General features: G+C 38.3%; 1 long non-coding RNA gene across 3 annotated transcripts; it reads left to right on the top strand.

Annotated features, from left to right (window-relative positions):
- The first annotated feature begins 6 nt into the window (after positions 1-6).
- On the top strand, positions 7-8958 carry LOC127164009 (uncharacterized). Of its 3 annotated transcripts, none has more exons than XR_007827578.1 (3): positions 7-2876; positions 8301-8460; positions 8594-8957. It is a non-coding gene; the product is annotated as an uncharacterized LOC127164009 (long non-coding RNA). The 3 variants fall into 3 exon arrangements; XR_007827579.1 differs by lacking the exons at positions 8301-8460; positions 8594-8957 and adding exons at positions 2991-3143; positions 3295-4953; XR_007827580.1 differs by lacking the exon at positions 7-2876 and adding an exon at positions 7489-7583 and having other exon boundaries at positions 8594-8958.

Here is an 8958-nt window from a genome sequence, read left to right as displayed (position 1 = left end):
TGTGGCGTGCTGTCTACAAGGCAGTGGACTTCAACTGTTTTTTGTAATGATTTTTGAGCATACATATACATATGCTATTTTTCCACATCACATCATATACTGCTAGTATACAGAGAAGAGAAGCTGAAATTTAGTTGTTACAATGAACAAGAAAAAAAAATGCTCATGGATTACTCAAGAAGTCAAAATCTACACTTCCATCACACTTTATTTTAAGGTGTAGGTCTCCCTATTAACTAACCATTAACTACGGATTTTGCCTCAATAAACTCCTAATTTGCTGCTTATTAATAGTTAGTAAGGTAGTTGTTAAGTTCAGGTACTGGGAAGGAATAAGAATGTACAATATGGTCATGCAGAATAAGTCGTTAATGTGTACCTAATAAGTACTAATAAACAGCCAATATGCTAGTAATATGCATGCTACTAAGCAACTAGTTAACAGTGAGAACTGGACCTTAAAATAAAGTGTTATGGAACATTTTAATTGTTCATCTCTGTAGAAGAGCAGAGTTGAAGCCCAACAAAAGCATGCAGTTTTATTTCTTTAAGTGAACCCTGGGTATTATGACATGTATGGCTTAATATAAAGTAAATGATGTCTCTTACTGAAATATGTAGTAGAAAACCCATGAAATATTTACGTTATATTAAAAGGTCCACGTCATTTTATACATATTTTGGGCGCCATTATGACATGAAATAATTTAGTTAGGTGAGCTACTGGTGCTACCTGTTGCTGTTCAGAATTTCGAATATACAACTCTGATAATAAAATAGTAGTATTTGTAACCCTCATTCCCTGAAGGAGGGACAGGAGACGTCACGTCGGTAATATGGCCAACTTTGGGATCTTGATTAGAGAGACAATCCACTTGAGTGTAAACTACATGAGCCAATGCACATTGGTATGTGATGATTGCATCCAGCTGCCGCTTGTCACAGCACGAGCATAAGAGGCAGCAAGTGCAACGCATACTCATAGTTTTCCACTATCCAGTGGGCCATCCTCTGCTTGAAGACGGCATTCCCTTTTTTGTTGGCCTCTGTAACAGATAAAGAGCTGGTCTGAGGTCCTGAGGCTTTGTGTCTGATTTACGTACAATCTTAGGGCTCGGACGGGACAAAGCAAAGCTAGGGCTGGGTCTGCCTCCTCCGGGGGCAGCGCTTGTGGGCTCACCTCCTGACTCCTGAAGGGAGTATTGAGAACCTTCGGCACATAGCCGGGCCAGGCCTCAGATTTACCTGGGAGTCAGCCAGCCTAAACTCTAGGCACGATTCGACCAAAAATGTGTGCAGGTCCCCTACCCTCTTGATGGAGGCCAGTGCAAGCAGGAGCAGCGTTTTCATTGATAGAAACTTCAGCACGACTGACTGCAAAGGCTTGAATGGGCCCTGCTGTAGTGCTCTGAGCACTGGAGACAAGTCATAAGAGGGTGCAGAGGGGGGCTGGGGAGGATTTAACCTTTTCGCCCCCCCTGAGGAACTCTAACCCTTGAGGCAAGAAAGACAGCAAGACTCTGATCAGGCATCTTCTGGGGTTCTCTCAGTGAGAGGAACACCACTCGATGAAAAGGTTCTACTTCAAGGCGTAAGCATGTCTCATGGACTGGGCTCTTGCCGAAGTGAGGACGTCTACTACCCCTTGGGGCAGGTCACCTAGAACCTCCGCATCCCATCCAGTGACCAGGCATGCAGTTTCCAGAGGTCTGGACAGAGGTGCCACAGGGTGCCCCCTCTCTGAGTCAGTAGATCCTTCCACAGAGGAATCCACCAGGGGCTGTCACAAGGAGCTTTAGTTCTGGGAACCAGGTCCGAGTGGGCCAGTAGGGTGCCACAAGCAGGACCTGTTACTCGTCTTCCCTGATCTTGCACAGTGTTTGTGCGAGAAGGCTCACTGAAGGAAATGAATACTTGCGCAGGCCCTGCAGCCAGCTGTGTGCCAGGACAGCAAGGCATACTGCTAGCAACTCTAGGCAGTTAATGTGCCAGAGTAGCTGGAGGCCCGTCCAAACCCCCGACACTGCCTGCCCATCATACGTGGTCCCCTAACTTCAGAGTAGTGCAGGTCCTACAGTGCCTTGGCCTGATAAACCTGCAGTAATGCCACGGCGTGTAAGGTGGAGGCAGCTTCTCCGCAGACTGCATAAGCACTGCCGATCAGAGCCAACAAGTGCCTATGGGCTTGGGAGAGGAGCAGTGACTTGCCCCGCCATGTGGAAGCGGTACTGGGACACATCTGCATCGCTTCCGACACTCCACCGGAGGGACCTTCGTGTACCTGTCAAGGATGGTGAGGGAGGATGAACCACTGGAGCTGTTTCTGGCAGTAAAAGGTATCGTCCACGTCTCAGTGAGCTCGTCATGCACTTTCAGAAATAAAGGGTGGAGCCCTGAGAACCAGGGTGAGCTGAGTATACGTTGCACCTGGATGCAATCAACGCATCCCAATTTGCATTTGCTTGTTTAGTTCCACTCAAAGTGGATTGGTCTCTTTAAGCGAGATCATATTATTACGGTTATGACGTCGAGAGTGAGTGACTAACATTACCATATAAGTCTTAATACCCAGGGTTCCTTTTAACCACCACATAATGAAACTGTAAGGAAAGGAAAATTTGATTTCTCATATCATGACATCACTTTAATATTTATATTTAACACTTCACTTGTATTAGAGTCATAATTTCATTGTTTCTCTTTCTCAGGATGTGTGGTTTCACTCCCACCCTTATGATGGCCATGGTCAGTTTAGATTCTTGTTAAATGTTGAGAACTCCACTGTAGACTGTGGGTATTTGGCCTACGAGTCTGATCCAAAATTCATTGAATTTACCACCATACAGGTGGCCCATGGTCTACAGGTGAACATTCAGGTAAAAAAAAAAAACCTGTACTTTCAGACAAGCAAGATCTATCCCTTCAGAATTTGAGCTGGCAACTGTGCATTAAAGGCACTAAGTAAACTTCTCTGAATCTCTGTTTCTCAGAAAAAGGCAGATCTGTTGAATTTAAGTATCAGTGAAGTGACAGTGACGGGTCTACAGGCAGATCGGCAGTATCAGTGTGTTTTGAAGAAGATTGAGGTGTATTCCATTATCTGTGAGATAGCAGGACCCGTCCCAGTAGTGGACTCACTCACTGTAAGTGCGTTTTTGATATTTTCAGTTCTTTGGTATTTCTATGGATTCTATGGAAGTTCATAATTTGACTTGATAACACTGTTGTAGTAAGTAATGTAAATCTTGTTTAATTTTGTAAGATGAAAAGAAATCTCTTTTGTTGTCATTTCAGATCAAGATTGGGAATTATGTTCTCGGGATGAGTAGTAAAATGCATCAATTCTGCCTCAGTCCACAGAATACACCTGGCCAAGGTTAAAGGAATAATGGAAACACAAATAATACTCAGCATCCTCCAGTGGGAAAAAAGAAAATTCCTTTCTCACATCTAGATAGTTCTATAGCTTTTATACCTATTTTTCAGCTTTAATTAACACTATATGTTGTATGTGCTCTAACTATTTGATGTGATTCAGACACAAGCAAATATTTATATGCAAACTTCATAAGAAAACATGATATAATGTTGATTACATCTACAGTAAGTCTGCATAAGAGGTCAATACGTCACTATCTACTCATTTATTATACACTGCATAAACAGTTAAGGGCAGTTATTTAGTACTGTAGTACAATAGTCAAAGACATTGGGTGTAAGATTTTTTTTCATTATACATCTACACAATTGTAATTTTCTGTTACTAATCAGATAACAGTTATCAATGTAGTCTCTTCCGTTAAACAGCATATTTACTAATAAACATAGCAAATATACTGTATGAAATCCGTTATAGTCTTGTTTGTTTCTAAATGATCCCACACACATAAACACACAACATTCTTTCACACAAACATTATTAGTTCTCCAAGTCATCAGAGCACACAACACACACTGTACTGCATTATTTATCAGGTCTCTACAATTTAAGATGGCAAATTTCATCCAAGTCCTATTATTCCTATTCATATTATTACTACAGTTACACTATAAACCCTTTCAAGCACAGAATTTCATTCAAACATTTAATTTCAATGGCATTAACAATGGATAGGTATGATATGAAGTAGGGTTCAAGGGTCATTTTGATATGATTTTTTATCAACAAAGGCAGAATAATTACAACCACTTCGCCATCTCATATTGTATTTCCCACATATGCACTGTGGCTAGACATAACCACCACATTTGTAGAAACTGCTTAGTATTTTATACTAGTGCAATTACAGTGATATTTCATTCTGCTACATGCTACAGAAAAAGTGCTGTATGTGGAAGTTTATAATTGCAAAAGGTTTTTTTATGTTGAAGGAAGGAAATGAAGTTCTGTCTAAATGCTGTATCCACAGTGCATTTGTGCACGTCCTAACTATGAATAACTACATGTTTTAGTCTCATTTCCTCATTGGCATGAATTGGGAATACTGTATCAGTCAAATTTACCCCTAAAATGGAGGCTAGAGCTCAAAGACCGTCTTAGCTGTGCATTAAAGGGATAGATCATCCCAAAATGAAAATTCTCTCATCATTTACTCACCCTCAAGTTGTTCCAAACGTGTATGAATTTCTTTCGTATGTTGTAAACATAATTTGAAGAATATGGGTAGCCAAATAGTTGATTTACCTCCGAAAAAATAAATTAATGCAGGTTTGGAACAACTGGAGAGTGAGTAAATAAATTTTTTTTATTAACTTTTAAATGTTAAACTTTCATTTTTGACTGAACTCTTTAAGTGGCTCTGAAATTGCTTGTACTTTGTCTACATTTTTTATGTGGCATTGTCATGTATATTTCATGTACATTTTTTGCATTAATATATAATATATTGAAATATATTTATATCTAAATATCTATGATATAATATACATGTAAATGTATTCAAAACAGTTAAAGGGCTTTAAAACTTGACATACAGATCAGAATATGATATGTATCACATATAATGCCTTGTATACTTGAGGAGCCCTAATTTTATTAAACAGAATGCTTTGAAACCACTTCTTTTGCTAAGTGATATGGTACTTCCTGCATATGCACAGTGGTTAATAACAACCACATTTCACCAATATTCATAGCAGATGCTGTGCACAGAGCTGTAATATTTTATTAGCACCATTACTTTGACACGTTTTCATTCTGTACATACAGAAACATGCAAAAATTAACCAGCTGGGAAACTACATATTTAGCAAAACGTCCTGTTTGCAACTTTTCAGTGCCATAAACAACAATCAAAAGTATTCTACACTTGAGAGGCAAAAAAAATAAATAAATAAAGAGTGATGATCCTACAAATACACAGGGACACACTAATACAATTACAGCTCATGCTTTGAGACACAATCCATTAGAGAGCGACAAAAATAAAAGTATGGAGAGACTGCTATATATTTTTGCCATGCGTTGCATGAAACAGAAAGTTAAATGAATAATGGACTACTCGCACAACTACTTCCGCGTTCTACTTGTTACGGCTCGGGAGTTTTCAGTTAGCGTTCAGCGCACCTACATACAGACAGTTTCTCATGAGAACGCAAATTATTACATTTTCGGCATGGCATTTCTTTAAAAAAACAATTAATCATATTCTCTGCGTTAACATGAATCATGTTCAACCTGCTGAAATGTTACTATAAATATATTTATAGTAATATTTAAGCCGCATTTAAACTGCATTTTAGAAGTTCAGACTCGGGGCACCATATCAGTCCATTATATGGAGAAAAATCCTGAAATGTTTTCTTTAAAAAACATAATTTCTTTACGGCTGAAGAAAGAAAGACATGAACATCTTGGATGACAAGGGGGTGAGTACATTATCTGTAAATTTTAGTTCTGAAAGTGGACTTCTCCTTTAAGGGGCGGGTCCTTTAAAGCTTGTGAGCTGTTATGATTGGCTAACGTTATTGCATAGGAAAGTATTAATGCCCCACTCCCTCACTATTCCACATGTGTGTTTTGACAAGATGATCAAAATGAAACTATCGTTTCCAGCCAAACATTATGAAATAATTTACTCACCGTTTGTGATGCAGCTGCAGTCAGATCAAGTACCGCTTCATCTTTCAACAAATTTTCTTTGTAAACTCTCCATGACACTGTGCCTCGTTTACAAAACAAAATCCTTCTAAACAATCCTCAGACATGATCCAGAATGCCATTAAATATTAACTATCAACTCGTTCCTTATGCTGGGATCATTCTGATATCTGTACAAACATGCAAATGGACTTTTTAAACCAAACACGTCAAAGCGAATGTTCTTTCACTCCATTTGTCCTATTGATGACAGACTTAAGCATGTGGACTGTGTGATGAAGTGAACACGCATCTATAATAACGGCAGTGATTGTAATTTCTATTTGCTTTTGACAGTACACTCACATTCAGCACAATCAAGTGTCAGACGTTAAGCGACTGAACACAAGTAGGCAGAGCCTATGGTGAGAAGAAGACCTTGCACCTCGAGCTGTTTTCTGAGAGTTAATTACATAAATGCATTTTTACTGGTGAAGAGGACATTTTAAGTTCTGAAACTTGCAGGATGTATTAGCATACAAAGACCTCTTCTATGTGAAAAGATCAAGAGAAATTTGGTTTCTCATGTCATGACCCCTTTAATAAAAAGTAAGCAATGTAAAAACAGTCTCAAACTCAGCCTTTGATCTCACTCTTTCTAAAAATTGGTACTGTATTTAGTACTGTTGTTCTCATTGCAAACCAGAAAGCATAAAGTGCATGTTAGAAGGACTTTGAAAAAGAAACAAAAAAGTCACTCAAACCTAAATGACACTCAGTTAAATGACACTAAATGTCTCTTTCTGCTTATGTTTCTTATAAACTTTAGTTAAGAAGAGTGTCAGTGGTTTCATGTGCTAAATACAGCACTCTGAAAGACTGCAGAGCTGCTCTGGATCCTCTCTGTGGCTGGTGTGTGAACAAACACAGGTCAGTTTGCCTTTATCACTCTTCAGGCTACATCTACACTAATAAACAGCTCTGTAGTGATATACTGGTTGATGCTGTTTTTGTCTAGATGTTCTACTCAAAATGAATGTTCAAATACTTCATGGGTGTCCATCCCAAAAAACTCTCTTCAGACACAGCTGCTTTCTTTTCATATGGCAGAGAATTCTTCTAGTGAGGTAGACAGTAAGAGTTTTTTGTTAATTATCATTTAGCCATTACTCTCTCTTCTGGACAGATAACTGTACATCTTGCCTTGAGCCTAGAGAGCACAAGAAATCCTGTCTTCTCATGTGCCTTCACTAAAAAAAGTGTAAACTTGTGTGATGGGTCTGAGCCCTCTGCAGCTTTCCCAAACTGCTCCTGTAGTTTGCTTCTTAGACACAGTGAGAAAAATATCAGAGTGCAGAATAGTAACACAGAGCTTATCTCTTAAAATAACACATATGTGCATTTATGCAAGTGTGTGCAGTGTTTCTCAGCTGGATGTCACTGGTCCTCTTCCTCCAAGCGTTGTGATTGGACACATGGAAGTAGGCTGCAGTTACACATACAGGTGAGACAATGTGTAACCTACAATCCAGTGCTTTAGTATATGTGTATTGCTAAACTGCATAACTTTCATAAAGAGTTAAGATGATATTAATGCATGAAATATCACTGCATTGGCTAAAGTACTGAAAACGCAATACGACACAAGCTCGGGGGTAAGATTACATTACTTCTGCAGTATCTGACACAGATGTCAGCTATTTATAACTTCAGTTAGTATTAAAGTCCCATATTCACACATGTGGTGTATGAGGTTGAGGTTATTCTAATTTGTCCCTTGAGGTTCAGTTATAATGTTAGTAAATGTTACACATATCAACCAAAGTATGACGTCACAATAAGAAGGAAGAGAAAATGAGTCGTGTTGGCAGCTTGAATTCAATAAAAGCTAGTTTTGCAGTAAGGAGGATTTTTTGAAGTCTAAAACTTACAGTATTATATGTAAAAAGCTAGAGAAGAGGATGACCAAATGCAAAAAAAATAAAAATAATAATAATATTCCAAACTATGTCTTTACCCAACTACACCTTATAAAACCTAAAATCTTAAAGATTTATACATTTGCAATAGGACAATATAGCCTGACAGGAATCAGGATGCAAAAAAGGAGGGGCAGCATTGGGAAAGGTTAGGACCTGTGTAACTTACGTAAAAAATGACTGCTTAAAATTTGAGCTGGCAACTGGGTGACTAATTACTCTTGTAAATCTTTTCTTGACAGAAAAAGGCAGATATGCTGAATTTGAGTATGAATGAGGTGACTGTGATGGGTGTACAGGGAGATCAACAGTATCAGTGTATTTTGGAGAAAATTGAGTCCAATGTCATTATCTGTAAGAAAAGGAAAACCAGGAGCCGTCCCAGTAGTGGACTCACTCACTGTAAGTCTGTTTTTTTTTTTTTGATTTTTTGATACTATTAGCTCTTTGGTAATTCTATGGAAGTTCATAATTTGACTTGATATTGCTGCTGTGTTATGTTTAATGTAAATCTGACTTTATTTTGTCATTTCAGATCACGGTTGGGAATTATGTTCTTGGGATGAGTAGTGCAAAGTATCTGTTCTGCCTTAGTTCACAGAATATAACAGGCCATGTATGAAGGAGCAATGAAAACAAATAATTCTCAGCATCTCAATAACTCAAAAACTGTGAATTCATATTCCAAATACTAAAGAGTTCTATACATTTTATATTTATGTTTTATGCAAATGTGCAGATTTTATATATCATTTAAAATTAATAGTTCACCAAACATCTTCTGCCAGAGTCATTCTGTGGATGATCAGCAGGTGGTGCTATCTACTCATTTATTACTGTACACTGTATAAACAGAATTCTTCGGGTTGGTTATATATATTTTTTTCAATGTACACCTAC

The sequence above is a fragment of the Labeo rohita genome, chromosome 4 (genome assembly GCF_022985175.1).
Source record: "Labeo rohita strain BAU-BD-2019 chromosome 4, IGBB_LRoh.1.0, whole genome shotgun sequence".
In the NCBI taxonomy this organism is placed as follows: domain Eukaryota; kingdom Metazoa; phylum Chordata; class Actinopteri; order Cypriniformes; family Cyprinidae; genus Labeo; species Labeo rohita.
Note: the sequence above shows the minus strand (reverse complement) of the source record. Positions and strands in the feature narration are given on the sequence as shown.